At 45.8% G+C, this 18,455-nt stretch overlaps 1 long non-coding RNA gene across 5 annotated transcripts in view; it reads right to left on the minus strand.

Annotated features, from left to right (window-relative positions):
• Positions 1-18,455, minus strand: part of LOC132369541 (uncharacterized) — a 358,827-nt gene that overhangs the window by 150,099 nt on the left and 190,273 nt on the right. The gene's annotated exons all lie outside the window — the stretch shown is intronic.

Here is an 18,455-nt window from a genome sequence, read left to right on the forward strand (position 1 = left end):
GCAGTGGTAGTTGCCATTTCTTGTATCTTTTTTTTTTTTCTCTAATTTTGGCTGCCCCTTGCGGCTTGCGGGATCTCAGTTTCCCAACCAGGGATGGAACCCAGGCCAAGGCAGTGCAAGCGCCAAGTCCTAACCACTAGACTGCCAGGGAACTCCCTCTTGTATCCTTATTCTGTGTCAGGCATAATACTAAGTATTTTACAGGCTTTACCTCCATTTATCCCAACAGCCTTATAAGCTGGGCATGATGATCACCATTAGGTCTGTTTTACAAGTGAAAAAGCTGAGGCTCACTGTGGTAAGTAGTCACTGTGAGGTCACATGGCAAAAATTAGTGGAGCCGGAATTTAAACCTGGGTGTCGCTGACCCCAGAGCTCCTGTGCTCTAAATGGCTCTGCACGTGGTCCACTTGGAAGCTTTGTTTTGTCTAAATCCCTTTGGTCCTACAAAGTAGTATTAGGTAAAACAGCGAAAGGAAGTATTGTATTTACAGCAGAGGTACCCAAACTAGAAGGCTTACACCTCCAGAGAGGTGTAAGTTTATCCCACAGGGACCTCGAAGAAAATATTTGGTTGTCGATCTATATTTTAATGTCATCCTTTGAAAACATACATACACATGAGTTTTATAATGTAAGCCACTCATTAGTACAGTAATATATACATAATTTATAAATAAATATATATGGACAGAGTAGTTCTCAAATTTATTTTACAGGTAGAGATAAAAATATCCTTTGCCTTTGATATAGAATCGTAGGACCTTAGAATTGGGAAGGAAATTTAGTGACCATCAAATCTAACTCCCCGCCTCTGCCCACCCCGCTAGGATTTCTAGGATCAACCACCAGCCTCCTGTGAAGCACTCTGAGTCTGCAGCTTTCCACGTGGGTTTCTTTGCCACTGTTTCATGGCAATGGAGACATTAATCACTTCTTTTCTATGACTCAGATCTAGGTGCCCCAGCTCTAGGCCCAGTGAAGCGCTGTGCACCCAGCTGACTGAGCAAACAAACACGTTATGGTGCCCAGGTGATGGGCACATGCTTCCTGTGAAAGGTGCCCCAGGACTGGTCAATGTAGTGGCAGGTCTTACAGACCTGGGGAAACCCACAAAAAGTAATCAGGACACATCGGAGACTCGTGCGCACTTTGAACACAGAAATCCCCGCCAGAGCGACAGCTTGTCCACCCTCGTGAGTCAACTTGGAGCTCTGCTCTTCCAGCCTCAGCCCCTCCCCATGAGTTCTATTCCTTGTGCTTACGGATCTCAGAGTCTTCAATCAGCACAGCTGAGCTGACGCCTCTGGAAGAGAACAGTCGGGCTCTGACAGCTGGTGGAGATGCAGAAGGACGTAAGGGGGGGACTCTGGACTAATGTGAAGGTGGGCAGCAGCCACTGGAACCCCACACAGGCTAGAGCTGTGACCGACAGAGAAATGACAGGCGTTCCTAGAGGCTTAGGTGGTTCCAGAGAAATCACTCAGTGCCCCCGGCTCCTGCAGGAATGGTTCTCCAGACAGGCTGACCTTTGCTACTTAGGAGGGTCTGTGCTGCCTTTAAACCTATTTCCAAATTACTACCACCCAGGGGATTTTTATTCACCATTGAGCTCTGGCCTGAAGAGAGCTGCCAGCCACCCTAGACCATCCATCCATCAGTTCCACAGTAGTAATCGTCGTGAGCACCATCGACATAATTGCTACTGGCACCTGCGTTGCTATGTGTCAAGAAGCCATTTCAGTTAGAAGTAAGAGCACAGACTGTTGGGACAGGCACCAGAGCTCAGATTCTGCTTTGCCAAGTATGAAATAGGCAAGATCTGGAAGTCTCCCTTTCCTAGTCCACAAGAGAGGATATCATTGCCTCCCGTGAAGGGATACTGTGCAGGTAAAATGAGGTGGGCTGGGAGCTGCAGGTGTGCTCCTGGCCAGTGTCCTGTTGGTGCATCGCTTTGCCTCAGGGCCTTCGTTCGTGGCAGGACACGGCTCTGCCGCCACCAAGCGCTGGCAAGAAGGGCCGAGCGTTCAGGTCTCCCAATCCCACAAGAGGAGCCCCCCAGCAATGATCGATGTGATTGGCAGGTAAGTATCTTAGCTCCCTAGGCTCTTGGGTGTGAAAACACTAAGGTGCACATTCCATGCTGGTAACTTGATGAACCCATGGTGGTAACTTGCCTTCCCTCCCCCATCTCAGTCCCCACTTTCCTACTAGTGTGTCCTAGAATCACCTCCCAAATAAACTACTTGTCCTTGAATCCATGTCTTGGGGTTTGTTTCTGAGGAGACCCCGCTGAGATAATATGTATTGTTCTGAATAGGGAGCATCATAGAGAGCAGGTGATGAGGAGCCGGCAGCCATAGATGGGATTCTTGTGCAAGTTGAAAGCTGTATCTCTTATCCCTGTGCGAGTCAACTCCTTGCCGTGCCACTCACGCAATCCTATCTCCTAAGGGCACTTCTCTGATGGCTTGGGTAGAGGCTGTTAACGAGTGCGGAGCTAGGGCAAGTCAAGTAGCCAGCAAGAAGTTACTGGTTGTGTATAATGTGCCCGACACCGTGCTAACTTCTGTAGAAGACATTCATGGCTGAAGACATGGTCTCTGCCCTCAGGCTGGGGAGACAGGACATAGAAAATAAGGAGCCATATATTTCGAACCCACGCCTCTTTGACGGTAGTGATGCTTCTCAACACTCAGGTCCTGCCCAGGTGCCCTTCACTGCCTGCTGCTCCTGTGTCCCCCACCCCATGTCTCCTACAGAGAAGTGCCCAGGGCAGATCTTCACCTGGGCACCTCCCTCCCACCACCAGCCCCACTTCTGGACCAGACCTCAGCAGTGACCAAGTGGCTGGGGATACGAAAAGCCAGGCCCTTGTCCTAAAATGGGACTGAGCTGCAGGGTGACTTGTGCTCCAGAGCTTTCCCATGGGATCAACCTCATGTCAGTCTCCAGCTGAGGCCACGTCCTTCTTAGCTTTGACCATAGCTGTCTCGGCTTCCCTCACTCCCCTCCTCCTGAGAGCTGTTCCCAGGGAAGCACGTGGGCTCACACCAGCCTTCTAGGAAGCCCAACCTAAGACGCTGCACATCAGAATCAACTGTGGAATTTTATAAAAATACCTATCCCTGGACCTAAACACCCAGACCTACTGAATCAGAACCTATAGATCTTCAGGGGTAGGATCCAGAAAACTGTATGTCATAAAGCTTAATAGAGATTTCTGATGCATCTTTACCTTTCAACATTCCATACTAAAATTTTCAAACCTACAGGAATAATGAAAAAATAATACAATAGTGAACAACTACAGACCCCTCATCTCGGTGCACCAATATTAACATTTTCCCCCATTCTCTCTCTCTTTATCCCCTCTTTTCCTCTCTACCCTCAATCAAAAATAATTTGTAAGTAAATTGTAGACATCATGACCCCCCATTCTTAAATACTTCAAACAAGTATCTTCCAGAAATAAAGACATTCTATATAATCCCTAAGAAAATTAATATCAATTCATTAATGTCACCAGATTAAACAGTCCATGTTTAAGATGCACCCTCCACAGGGAACTATATTCATTATCTTGTAATAAACTATAATGGAAAAGAATCAAGAAAAAGAATGTAGGTATCTACATATATGTATGAATAACTGAATCAGTTTGCTGCACCCCCTGAAACTAACAGAATATTGTAAATCAGCTATACTTCAATAAAACAAAAACAAATCCCAAAAAAGGTGCACCCTCTGTTTTAGGTCAAGGGTTGATATTTTCTCTACTGTAAATACAAGTTCAGAGAAGGAAAATATCTGTATGGGTTGAAGAGAAGGAGAAATCTTCAAGAAGGAACTAGGATTTGAATTGGGCTGTGAAGAACTGTAATAGAAAAGGGAAGAAGAGGAAATGTTCAAATAGGAGTAGGTGAATATTGTATGCAAAGACACAGAAATGGGAAGCAACGCGGCTCTTCGTGGGCAGGGGCGCCCAGCAGACCTGGCCGATGGGGTAGCGGCTGCTCGGGAGTGAGGCTGGACAGCCGCGTGGAAGCAGAGCACAGAGAGGTCCGCCGCTGAAGCCATCAGAGAAACAGTGACCACACAGTAGGAAAATGTAAATGAGACTAGTCCTACGGGAGTCACGTCAGATGTTTGGAACATATTCAGGTGGAAACCAGGAAGAACGATGTTTAAAGATTTGGAGTCAAAATTAGGCTAGGGAATTGATCAGTGATTGAAATCATTTATTCACATGTTCATTCTACGAATATTTTCTGAGTACCTATTATGTTCCAGATACCAATCTAAGCCCAGGAAACAGAAACCTGGAAGGTCCCTACTTTCCTGGAGCTCAGATTCTTTTGTGGGTGTGTGTGAGTGTGTGTGTGTGTGTGTGTGTGTGTGTTGGGTGAGAGGAGGATCGGGAATCATTCAATAGTCAAATGAGTAAAGGAAGAAGAAAAGATTAGATCGATGGTGATACGGTTAAAGTGAAATATAAAAGAAAGCCCCTTCATAGTGATTGGAGCCTACTCTAAATTTGGTGCTCAGGAAGAGAAATATTTAAAGCACTGTTGTGCTGGACCTGGCTACCACTTCAGAAGAACAGGTATTTCCACAGCTGTGTGAGTTGTTTGAAATTACGTTGGCAGCTTTAAGTAGGCCAAAGCAGAATATCTCTCACATGTTTTATGCTACAAATCTACAAATTCTGTGCTTCCAGTGCTACAAATCATGGCTTCTTTCTTTTCCAGAGAGCTGAATGTTGAAAACCAACCAGCATATCACAACCTAAGTGGCAGGGAGACAGCGATGTGAAAATCCAGGAGACAGCATTCTAGGCAATTCGATCGCAGTTCCTACGATGCAGAATAAACTTGGCATGTTTGAGGAACACTGAGAAGGCTGGAGTTTGGTGACCAGGGGGGAGGGGCGTGGGCACAGGATGAGGATGGAGATCAGCAGAAGCTGAATCCCTTGGGGCCATGTCGGCCGTCTTGACTTCGGGGGTTTTTATTTTGAATGTGATGGGAAGTCACTGGAGGATCTTAAGCATAAGGATAGCATCATTTGAATTACATTTTAAAAAGATCACCTGGTGGTGCAGTGGTTAGGAATCCGCCTGCCAATGCAGGGGACACGGGTCCGAGCCCTGGTCTGGGAAGATCCCACATGCCGCGGAGCAACTGGGCCCGTGAGCCACAACTACTGAGCCTGCGCTCAGTAATTGGAGCCTGTGCTCCGCAACAGGAGAGGCCGCGACAGTGAGAGGCCCGCGCACCGCGATGAAGAGTGGCCCCCCGCTTGCCACAACTACAGAAAGCCCTCGCACAGAAACGAAGACACAACACAGCCATAAATTAATTAATTAATTAATTTAAAAAAAAAAAAAAAGATCACCTCGGTTGTTAGAGAACGGATTGGAGGAAGGGAAGAGTGACAGAAAAAACCTCAATAAGAATTTACTGTTTATGAAGCAGTGTACATACAAGGTCATTCACTGCAGCATTGTGAAATGGCAAAATATTGGGAAGAGCCTAAATGTCCATCAATAGCAGAGAAAGACAATTGATAAGGGTCTATCCATATAATGGAACTGCTCAGCGGTTGTTTAAAAAAAATAAAATCACTCCACTTACTGTTAACAAAATATCCCCAAGATAGATTTTTAAATGAAAAAAGAGTTGGTACAAACCAGTTGGTACCAGAGTTGGTACAAATCTATCTTGGTACAACCTAGATTTTTAAATGAAAAAAGAGTTGGTACAAACCAGATTATAAAAGATACTGCTTTTTTGTGTAAAATGGGGGAGTGGGTCACAAATTATACTTTGTTGTATTTATATGTCTATACGTTGCAAAAGAGCTAAAAGGGATTGTGAGAAACTAATAGATGAAAGCATATTCAAGTGCCATTTTTGGAGGTCAAAAATTATCAGACATTAGCAACTGCGTATGGTTTGGCCTAAGTTGGTAATTATTTTTTGGTTTTTATTTAGTATTTGTTAGAGGAGAGAGAATAGATGTGGTACAGTATTGTGGGGTGGTTTTTACTGTATGCCCTTTTATGCTTTATTAAACCATGAGAAAATGTTCTTTTATTCCCTATTTTAAAATTAGGTAGATAAATGATTCAGAGGTAGATGAGAGAGCAGGAGAAGGATGAGGGGCTCTCACAGAAGGCCCAATAAAATTTACGGTAGCCGGGACTAGAGTGGTGGCAGGAGAGATGAAGAGGAGATGGATTGCGGACATATTTCTGAGACAAAGTTGATAGGACTTGCTGTTAGATTTTATGTTTGGGGAGATGCAATGAAGGACGAGGAAGCAAGGAGACATCCTCACTTAAGTAATTAGATGTAGTTGCCTGGGCAACTAAAGCAATGGTGGTTCCATCTACTAGGATGACGACCGGGGAAGAAGCAGATTTGGTGGGGAGAATGAACATGCTGGGAACCGTCCAGTTTGAGGCGCCTGAAGACCCTTCCATGGATACGTCAATTAGGAACTGAGACAGACAAACCTGGGGTTCAGGGGAGCGTTTAGGGCTTTGAGATCTGAAGTCAAGAGTTATCCCAATTGTCAGAGGGAAAGAAAGATATTTTTAAAAGGGATTCTGGCAAACTTCAAGGCCCTTTCTTTTCCCTTTGTCCTGGAACATCACAGAGGTTGCACAAAGGACACTCAAACAGACTGTCAGGGAGAAACGCATAAACCAAGAACATCGAACAAGTGTCCTCACATTTAAACGCCCTTGTGCCTGCAAGTTATGTGCTATTCAGTCCCTGTGAGCCCACAGACATCATCCAGGAAGCTGGGAGGAAAGGCCTTTCTGGGGCAGCCCCATCCGACGGGGCCAATAGCAGCTCTCCATTGACGGCAGGTAGCTTTTCCTGAGTGTCAAACGCGGCACATCAGCCCACTACTTCAGTGGGAGGTGCGGAGGCACAAAGCAAGTTCAAACGGGGGCAAAGCTGAAATGATTCTCTTTCCTCCCTCAAACTAGCTAATCCAACTGTAAAAAAAAAAAAAAAATAACTCAAAGAGAAACAGAGCTTCGTGATTGAAGAAGGCATAAACTGACCCGGTCGTATACAGGACTGTGGATAAAAGAGTATGTGACAAAAAAAAAAAAAAAAAAACAAGATAAATGGAAACATGATCAAAATAAAAACTCTGGTGAGATCTAAGGACTGGGATTCTCTGCCTAGGATTCAGGCTCAGTACTCAGCAGGGTTTGAAGTGAGCTTGGCGGTGGGGATGGAGCAGCCTCTGTAGGTTTGCAGAAGGAGCAGGAAAACCCAGCCTCTGAACACGCCACACGTGCTCATCTTCAGAGAAGATGGTCCCCGGGCACTTCTGGCAAGTGCTGAGCTGTAAGCCCCACATCCTCGCTTGATTCTAAAAATGGATAATTAAATTCTGTTGCGCTAATGAAATTCCCCTTGTCGTTTACACTGCAGAGGGTGTCCGTGGAGCATTCGGGGGAGTGGGGGATGTACAGCCCAAGGAGGGGGCATCTACTCGGCACAGAACCCAGGAGACGTGAGTCACTAACTGATGAGGGTGAGCCCTGGGGGTGACTCGACGAGAAATTCAGGAGTGAAACTGGACAAGACTAGGCCAAAATGTCCAGAGCTTTCCCCACCAAACAAAATCCAATTTTTTTGCTGAATTGCCAAATGTATGCTTAGTTTAAGGTTATGAACATCTGGTCTTAGTTCACCCTGGAGAGAAATACACATAAATTGGTAGGCTAATAGCTCTCTTGTCGACTCAGAAATCTTCCAGAAAAAGAGGATGTGACTCTTTACCTATATAAATTCATACGCTGTTCTTATGCTCACTGCTGCTATTACTGGATCCGTGACTGACAAGGAAGGAAGATGGCATTAAACTTATGCAAAATTTTAAGCATACATAGATTTATTAATATACATTTGTGGGTTCTCATCGAAAACCAAAAGCCTGGTGCGCTGAAGATTCTTACAGTAAAAGGAAGAAAATATTAACTCGTATTTCCTCTTTGGGTGTGAAGAGATCATCAAGGCCCTCAAGATTACCTGGGGCCCTTCGATGATTCTGCATGGTCAGAGGGACAGCACAGACCCAGGCAAGACTGGTTTTATTTTTTTATTTATTTAAAAAAAATTTTATTTTATATTGGAGTATAGTTGATTTACAATGCTGTGCTAGTTTCAGGTGTACAGCACAGTGATCCAGTTATACATACACATGTATCTATACTTTTTCAAATTCTTTTCCCATTTAGGTTATTACAGAATATTGGGTAGATCTGGCTTTATTAATGTGTGTTAAAAATGGATAACCAGGGCTTCCCTGATGGCGCAGTGGTTAAGAATCCGCCTGCCAATGCAGGGGACACGGGTTCAAGCCCTGGTCCGGGAAGATCCCACATGCTGTGGAGCAACAAAGCTCGTGTGCCACAACTACTAAGCCTGCGCTCTAGAGCCCGCGAGCCACAACTACTGAGCCCACGTGCCACAACTACTGAAGCCCATGCACCACAACTACTAAAGCCCGCATGCCTAGAGCCCGTGCTCCGCAACAAGAGAAGCCACCGCAATGAGAAGCCCGCACACCACAGCTAGAGAAAGCCTGTGCACAGCAACAAAGACACAATGCAGCCAAAAATAAATAAATAAAATAAATAAATTAAAAAAAAAATTTTAAAGAGTGTATAACCAACAAGGACCTACTGTATAGCATAGGGAACTCTGCTCAATACTATGTAACAACATAAATGGGAAAATAATTTGAAGAAGAATAGATACATGTATACGTATAACTGAATCACTTTGCTGTACACCTGAAACTATCACAACATTGATAATCAACTCTACTCTGACTTAAAATAAAAAGTTAAAAAAATAATATTAATTAAAAAATTAAAAATGAAAAAAAAATCTGTGTTATGTTTTTATTCTCTTTCTAACAGTGGGAACTTGTCACTGACCCTTGCTGGGAGGTTGTAAAAAAAAATTAGGGATGCAAAGAGATACCAAAAACTGTATGTTAATATGATAAACCTAAGACAGGCGCGAGGGGTAGGTGGGGGAGGAATGAATTAAGCGAGGCATCGTGACAGTGAAATGCATTATTACCTAGTTATTCATGCACTCTTGGCTTTTCAGTTGATGAACTTTTCACACCAGAAGTGGGGAAATTAATCAACTTTTCCTCTCTCGGTACGTCTTCTCCTATCTCCTCTGCTGTCTCACCTAATTGCTCTGCACTCAATATGGACAAAGATATTGTTCTCATTTTAACTTTCCCTACAAAGCTCAGGTGTCCTTATCTGACTCTGAAACTCATTCTCACCTCATCCAGCATAACCTGCCTTTAGCTTCTGCAGCAATGAATCGGGAAGCTCCTCGGCTTCTTTTGGGATGTTAGTGCAATATTGGAGCCTCACCTCCCGCTGGGTCACACCAGGAAAAACTTCTCCGTTTCCCTTTCTGCACTCAACAGCCTCTCCCCTCCTCTCCCAGACACCTGGAAGAAAATCCAAGTGTCCAAATTTGTTGGTGACAGCGATGACCAGACCTGGTGAAGGTCCTGAAAATTTTCTAACTTCACCTCCAAAGCAATAACCGCCCTGAAAAAACCATCACAAAGGTTTGCAACTCTGCCTACGTTGTTAACAAAAAACACAGAAGGGGGAGACTTTTGGGATGTATCTGATTTATGAGTATTTCATGACAGAAAGACTAAACTTCTGGAAGACTAAGTAAACTTTGTAATTATTACCCAGGGTTTTCCCACGTTGTAGATCAGCCCCTCTATCCCGTGAAACAATCCAATTCCATACCCTCTGAATCCTCCTGGGAATTTAAGACCTCTTGAATACTAAGCTAATGAAGGCCCCGGATATCAGCTCTCAGGGTTAACAACCGTTTACTTGCAGGCTGTGTTGACATCAACGCCTATGTGACGAACTGACAAAGGAAGAGACACAGCCTAGCACATGAAATATAAGATGATTCTGTGTCTTAAGTACTTAAAGCCTATTACCAAAATAGGTGTGCAATGTTGCCATTATAAATATCATGCTTAACACCTTTCGATTCTTTTTACTCTGAAGAGTCCAACCTATTATGCAAGAAAGAAAGGCCACCTTTTAAATCTCACTCACTTCAGTTCCATCAGAGATGGATGGGCCCGCCTTAGCTCAGCCTCACATAAAAGCACAGCAGTATGCTGCTGTAAATCTGTTTTACATCTGCTTTAATGTGAGCCTGTGAGCCAGGCCTGGGCTGGGCTTCATTATCCTCTTTTTTCTTTCTTTTTTTTTTTTGGATTTAAAAAAAAATGTAGTCTCCAGCAGACTCAGATGATTTGCTTTGTAAATAACAAGAATTCACTTTCCCTTAGAGAAAACCACTTGGGACTCCTGGGACCCATGGTCTCTGCTGTGGTTGATGGTATGAGCCACCTGCTTATGGAGGTGCCTCCTTGGACCGTCTTCCAGGTGCTGTGTCCATCTGACCACAGCCAGGATCTCTGGACCACAGGGCTTTGCTCTGCTGCGGCCACCGCTGGCCCTGACTCTGCAGGAGTAGGTCCCCAAAATACCATGTTGCCACCGGGGAAAATAGTTGTGTCTACATTTTGAGTCCACCATGTGGTCCCTAGAAAAACATACTAAAAAAGTTTGAGTTTTATTTTAAAGTTGCTGCTAGAATTTCTGGTTCTCTGATATGATCTCATTTGTGCTTCATGAGCTGGGCCTATTCAAAGACAGCCTTTTAACCACCAGGTAAAGGATCTGAATTTTATTTTAATCAACACCAATTTAATTAAAATTAAGGGTAGTGCAGTGGAAAGAACTGTGGAAGGAGAGTTAGAAGACTGAGGGTCATTGGCTGTGTGATTTGGGCAGGTCAGTTAAGTTTCTCTGATTCCTAAAATGAGAAGCTATTACCAGAAAATCTGAGCAGTTCTGTCTGATTCTGTCTGGTTCTGGGGCTGTGGTCCTATGATTGGCAGGTGCTAGTCCTTGACTGGGTTTTATCTAGCTTAGGGTCATATTGCTAGGATCCCTGACAATTGAGTCCAGAAAATGTTTCTTTCTCAGAAAGCTGCCTGATCCAGAACAGAAATTCAGAAGACTTAACTATAAGTTGGAATTGAAGACCTTTTATCCAGCAATAATTTAACATCTTCAAGAATTCTGCTAGGGTTAAAATAGTGGACTAGGTCTCCAGTTCCTTCTAAGAAACAATTGAAATGCGAGTACAGAAACGTAAAAAGGAATAACATCACAGGTATGAGCTATGAGAAGAGGAGCTTGGATATGGGCGTGTGGCTAACAAAGAGACATTTTTAAAATTAATTAATTAATTTATTTATGGCTGTGTTGGGTCTTCGTTTCTGTGCAAGGGCTTTCTCTAATTGCGGTGAGCAGGGGCCACTCTTCATCGCGATGCGCGGGCCTCTCACTATCGCGGCCTCTCTCGTTGCAGAGCACAGGCTCCAGACGCGCAGGCTCAGTAGTTGTGGCTCACGGGCCCAGTTGCCCCGCGGCATGTGGGATCTTCCCAGACCAGGGCTCGAACCCGTGTCCCCTGCATTGGCAGGCAGATTCTCAACCACTGCGCCACCAGGGAGGCCCACAAATAGACATTTTAATGCACTTCTTGGAGATGGAAAGCAGGGGTGAGTAATGAAGCAAGTACCAAAGGCCACTGCCTATAAGGGGCTTCACGTGAGGTGGCGTCCAGCCACCCCAGGGAGGCCAATATGGTTCTGGGTGGGCAGCGAGCAGGCAAAGCAGAGGGAGGGAATGAAAAGTCAAACTGAAAACAAAGGAGAAAAGTGTTTACTCAAGAAGTTGGACAGACTGTACGAAGTTAAGGCTTTTAGTTAAGCAGGTTGGCGCTCTGTGGTTCCACCCCACCATGCCCAGAGCCCACAGTCAGAATCCCCAGTAATTCTTTCTTACGTATTAAGAGGCAAACAAAGATCTCTTGTAATATGTGAACCAGAGCAGAAAAGAGAAAGGCTTAGATAAACAAACAGAAAAATAAAAAAGAACCCTGGAAGAACAAGATGTGATTTTGAAAACAGAAGACAACTTTCAGCACCATCACCACCACCACCATCATCATCATCACCATCTCAGAGAGATGCAAGAAGATATTTTCTTCCTTATGAAAAAGAGTAATTGGAGCATAAGAATGAACTCATAAATATTAAACATATAACTGATACATTTTAAGTGCTATAAATGGAAAACAAACTTAAGAAAATCTCCCAGATATAAAGCAAGAAGTTAAAGAAAAGAAATGAGGGAAACTAAGAGCTGAAGAGAAACAATTCAAAAGATCTAACGTCCAACTAATGTGAGGCCTAGACAGAAAAAAAACAGAATAAATAGAAGGAAAGAATTATTGATGAAATAACAGATGAGAATTTCCAGAGCTGAAGGACATGAGATTTTTAGATTAAAACAAAAAGACCTACATCTAGACATATTATCAGTGATAAAGAGAAGATTCTAAAAGCTTCGAAGTAACAAAAAATTAGCCAAAAAACTACTCCAACCAGATTCCAGATAGAAGATTCTAAAAGCTTCCAGAGTATCAATAAAAGAGTTACCTATCAAGTTATGAGAATCAGGCGTGCATCTCATCTGATTCCCAATTAGCCACCTGGATGGAGGAAACTAGTATAGTGATGCTTTCAACATTCAGAGGAAATATAATTTTAATCCAGAACTTAATGCTCACCTAGACAATCAATCAACTGTAAGAATAATGTCACTTTTAAAAATGTAAGGACTAAAAAAATTTACTTCTAAACCACCCTTTTTGGGGAAATTATTTGGGAATGTACTCCATAACCCCAGAAGAGAAAAAAATGTGTGATCCGAGAAACAGAGGACTTCATTTAAGAGAGCAGCAAAGGACGTTTCACGACAGCTGCTGTGTGTGAAGCCAAAGAATCGCCCATAGAGACTGAGTGGGGAGGATGGAGGGATGGATGGAGGCGAGCAGGGAACACGGGGACTCAGGGGGCAGGTGTCACTGAGAGTTTGAAAAATAATTGAGGGTGTGACAAAGGCAATGGTACTAGACAAGGTCATTAATTCCTCATGAGAAAATACTGCATAAGGAATTCATGTCCTAAATAAGAAGCAGTGTAAAATGAGGCACGATTTTAAGCAAATGATAGGGTCTGAGCAAAGACTCTATTTGACTCCAAATCTAGGAACAATCTCCTAGAGGGGACCCCCAGAGAGGAGGAAATGCAATCCCAGCCCTTCCCTTGGCCAGAGATTGAATAATATTCTTCATGGTCACAATAATGTAAATGCTCTTGATTAGTTTTCAACTCTTAAAGAAAACCTGTGGACGAAAACCAGAAGCCTTGCTTGTGCCACAGACCCGAACGTAAATGATGTATCAGGCTTGTCAAGGGTAATTTTTAAAACAACAAGAAAAGTTTCAAATACTGAGAGATGTGTGTGTGTATGAGGAGAGCATTCATAATCTAAATTCTTGCCATTCGTATAAGAAGTAAATGAATATTGACTAAAATTGATAAATCAAGACATCGAGTTTTAGACGTACTTCCTAGTCATGGTTAGGCCCTAGATTAGAACCTGGTCTCAGCCTCGGAGCTGGGGGGCTGAGACCATCACGGGGGGAAGCTGCGAAGAACACTGATGTCTGGTCCCACCCCAGGCTCTGCTGTCATTCCTGTAGGGTGAGGCTGGAGCGCTGAGATGCTTTCAGTCCCCAGATGATTGGAGTATGTAGTCAAGGCTGACAGTCGCTGCCCTGAAAGGACCTCAGTGGGATTGGGAATGGGGGGAGGGGGCAGGGAGGACTTATTTGCACCATCAGCCTTCTATTCTGTTTGATTTATTGCCATACGCATGTATCATCTCGATAGAAACTGAGTTGACAGGGAGCATCTCGGAGGCACAGAGCCCAGGTGACGGGCAGGTCGTGGTCCAGGGCATTACAGCCTCCAGGGCCATGGGGTTGAGGAGGCCTCAGCCATCCCCTTGCCCTTCCTTCGCTGCTTGAGAGAAGAGGACACTGGTGTCCCGGAAGACTGAGTGACAGGTTACGAGACCAGGTGAAAGCAGGGGTAGGGCTGGTGGGTGCCAGCATGCTTCCCTCTGCTGCGTCTCTCCCACTACTGGACCGCCTCCCTCTCTCCCTTTCACCCTTGCCCAGCCAGTCCGCTCTGTGAGCCTTTCTTCCTTCTTCCCGTTTTGTTGTGCTGGAAGGGAAACACGGATGGCACATCCTAGGAAACACGGCTCAGTGTCACTGAATTGGGGGTGTTTTCTCGTGTTGAGCTGGATATGCTTGGTCTGCTTCAGGCCACTTTCTCTTTCAAAATAAACTAAATTATGTGGCATTTTCCTTCCACTTGGTCTTCAATTTCCTCTCTCTGTGCATCCGTGAGCCTCCATGGAGAACCGGTTCTTCATCCTGATGCAGAGAGACCTCCACTTCCCGGAAGAGGAGAGCCGAGCGGGTGATCCGCCTGATGTCACACAAAGAGCAGCTGAGTTTACTTTTTTCCTGGCTGTTTCTGCTCTTCGTTTTTTCTTTGCACTTATATCAACGTGAAGGTTACATATTTCTCCATCGTTCCCCCATAGCCCTGGAGAAATACGACAGGGCCAAAAACAAAGGTAAGAGATTTATAGAACCCTCGAGATCGCAATTAATAGAAGCCGCTGGGATGACACCCCGTGCTCTGCTTCGGAGGGCCTCAGACACGCAGCAGCTTCCTCCCATAAAGCAGAGCGTGTTGACACCAGAAATAAAACATTTGTACTGGTGCTCAGAAAATGCTTTATATGCATTCCTGAGCCTTACTCTGTGTTTAAACTCCAGCTTTTTAAAGTATAATTTTAGCCTTAGAACTTAACGTTTTTACTGCCTTTTCCTCCAAATAATCAATATTGATTTTACTGTATCTGTTATTATCCTGACATTAAGATTTATTTTCCTCCTTTGCTTTGCATGAGGTTGTAGTTTACAGAATGAGCATTTATTCTGTTCTTTCAGGAAAGCTCATGGGATAATTATCTTGCCCCACTGGCAAATCATTCAGCTTATACTGTATTGAAAAATAATAATTGGCTTTGCCCCCTCATCAGGTCTGAACAGCTTTATTATTATTATATTTGCCAGTACTTTGTGATAGCATCTTTGCAGGCTTTGGAACTGTCAGGGACAGGATTCAAGGAACATACCTTAAGCCAGATGCAAGATGTCTTGGGGGGGTGGTCATAAGAAGTGAGCAAGGGAGCTGACTGGAGGAAATGATAGCGTCAAGAAAACGAATCTTTACGTGCATATATTCACTATGGCTTTTGCGCTATATGCGTATATTCACTGTGGCTTTTGCACTACATGCATATATTCACTATAGCTTTTGCACTGGAATACTTCACAGGTAGGCTAAACTTTAGAGGAAGCTGCAAGGCATAAAGGAAAGAGCCTGAAATTAGAAGTCAACAAGCCTGGGACCTATCCTTCACTAGCTGTGTGACCCTAAACAAATTATCTAACCTCTCTGAGCCTCTGAGTCCTCTCTTAATGGGAACAATAACACAAGAATATGCCTATTGTTTGGTTTTGTGTGTTAAATAAATAACACACAAATAAATAAATAAATAATAAAACAAAATAAATAAATAATAATCATGTATAGTGGTTCATACCATGTCAAAATGTAGGAGTTTATGCCAAGTGTCTGGAGAGAAGATAGCTGTGGGCCATCCACTAGTCACCCCCTCTTAACTGATGCCCTCCACAAATGTTTATTTTGCACCTGCCACGTGTCAGCTTCCGTGCAAAAGGTGCTCAAGTTCCAAGGGGGGTGAAACAAGGTCTTTCTGCTCATGGATCTTACAGCTGTTGGAAACACAGACGTTGGTGGAACAGTCCCATAAACAAACATAAAACGACAGCTGTGGTGAGGTCTACGAGAGCAGGTATGGGGAGCTCTGAAAGCCCATCACAGGGCTGTAACCCTAGGAGGTGGCGCTTGAGCAGAGGACTGAGAAACAAGGAGAGGAAGCTGATCGCTAAGACGCAGGGAAAAGCATTCCAGGCAAGGGAACGGTCCCACTGCCGGAAGGCGCTCAAAGAGCAGAGGAACCCAAGAAGGGTCAATGTCCCTGCGGCGGGGAGAGCCCGTGGGACGGAGGTCAGAATGGAGGGAGCCGACAGCAGCACCGATAACGCCCACAGAGCGGGGTCACGTGGCAAGGTTCGTTCCTGGTGAGGGGCTCGTGGATTGTCTGTGTCTTCCTCGTCACAATTTCTTTGCATTAACGAAAAAGACAAATAAAGAGCCAAGCAGGAGGTGAAGATGGAGACAGGAGAACACGGCAGGGATAGCGGCTGGGGAGGCTGAGCGCAGAGGCAGAGGGGCGTGGAGGCAGGGCTCGTGCCCTGGTCTTCACGAGGGTCCCAGGTACCATGCGGGTAGAGGCGGGATTCACAGGTGCTGAGACGGGCTGGGATCACAAGTGGACGCATCACGTGTACAAGAAAAGAAAGCAAACCAAATGGAAACACAAACAGGTGTGGTTGGTGCAGCGAAGACCACACCTGGCTGGACTCAGGGCTGGCTCCACGCGATCTCTAGTATTTCCTAGAATTAAATATTTCTGTGAGGCTACTGATCCCATCTCCAAACAAATCGTAAATGCTGGCAGACACAGTCCTCTGCCTCGGGCGATCCCGTAATTCCCCTCCTGCCCGTGCTGACGTTGCCACATCGCTGCCGCTGCAAGCGCCTGTCTACGGCTGGACACGGAGCCATTAGAGGCCCATGCGTGCCGGGAGCTGCTCCGTTTCCAGACGATCTCGGTTCTGGAGGCTTCTTTGGCAGAGACTTTGGGGAAGCCGCCAGAGCGCGTGGACGCGTGGCTCCAGCTGACCTGCCGGGAGACGGAGCGTCTGACCCTGACACTCAATTAGCGGAACAGACGGCATATAACGTATGCTTGACACTGATATGACTTAAAGTTAATAACTGGTTTTCAAATATTTATTACAATGGCTGTTTTAATAAATATTTCATGAACACTATTTTTTTCAAAAAACCCTCTGTTGCCAGCTTTGCTGCCTTAATTTGCCTTAATGAGGATTTTTTTTAAAATGCAGTGATAAATTGCTTCCCTGACAGTGTACAGGAGGTGAAGAGGGCTCTTATGGAATATCCATCATCTGGGACAGCAAACCCAGGAAGAGATGAAGAACCAGCATAAAAACACCCCAAAAGCGGGACGGACAGCTGCTCTGGGGCTCCTCAAGGAAGACAACCAATCTTATACAGCCGCCCACGGGGACGGGGATGGCCGGCCCTGACAGGGAAGGACGCACAGCCCTTGGGCAGGCGATGAGGACGACGGCGTCTCCCAGGGGGTCTTGGAAGCGTCACAGCAGAAGGCGGATCCCGACCCAGCCCTGCTTGGAGGGAAGAGAGAGCAGGACCGTTCTGGGGCCTGGCAGCCGGACAAAGGCAGCCTGCAGAAGTGAGCAAAGCAGGATGGAGGCGGTCCCGAAGGCAGGGGGCTCCTTGCCTTCCTCGCCGTCCCCCACGGGAACCGGAGGACCCCTGAGCCCGCACGCGCGGAACGTCCCGGGGCTGCCTGCCTTTGCCTCCCGTGGGGATGCCCACCGTGGGACCCGTCTTGCCCCACTTCCTGAGGCGCCAATCACAGAGCAAATGAAAGCCGCATTCCTCTCCGTGGAAGACTTTTGAGTATTTCTGAAATCAGGGCGCCTCCCACAATCCACGGGCTCGTTCCATGTGGAAGTGTGTCTTGTTTTCCCTGAAAGCTACTTTCAAAATGATGCTGCGCCCTGTCACTGAGAGGACGGACACTGCATCGAAGAACCAGAAACGGCGGCCGGTCAGCAGTGCCCCAACACCTGGTGAAGCTCGGAATTAGCCGCCTTCTTCAACCGAGGACCCCGCACCCGGGCCCAGCTGCCTGATGACCCTGTCGCTCCAGACGGCTTCCAGCTGCCACTCCCTCGGGGAGACAGCGCCCAAGGATGGCCCTGGCATCCTCACCACCACTACCCGAGTCGATCCTGACCGCTCTCCCTGCCACGCTGTGCTCAGATGCCTGAGAGCCTGCCTGGGTCACCTCTCTCCGGTTCTGGCTGATTATCCCTCCTGGCATGACTGAGCCCAGTCCTCCACACCTCACCTAGCAACTGAGCAGCATCGCCACCCTGCTCTGCTCAAGTTCACGTGCCTTCCTGGGCTGGGAGACTGCTATCATACGCCTTCCCGGGACAGGAAGAGGGGCAATGCGATGAAAACCCCTCCAAACCCCACCATCTACCTGCAGTCGGGGTCACTCAGGAACCGTGCTTGTCCCTTCCAGCTGTGCCCCGTGGCCAGCCCCACAGCTGTCTCACCCTCTAGACCTGTGTCGGCCA

Source organism: Balaenoptera ricei, chromosome 8 (genome assembly GCF_028023285.1).
Source record: "Balaenoptera ricei isolate mBalRic1 chromosome 8, mBalRic1.hap2, whole genome shotgun sequence".
NCBI lineage: Eukaryota > Metazoa > Chordata > Mammalia > Artiodactyla > Balaenopteridae > Balaenoptera > Balaenoptera ricei.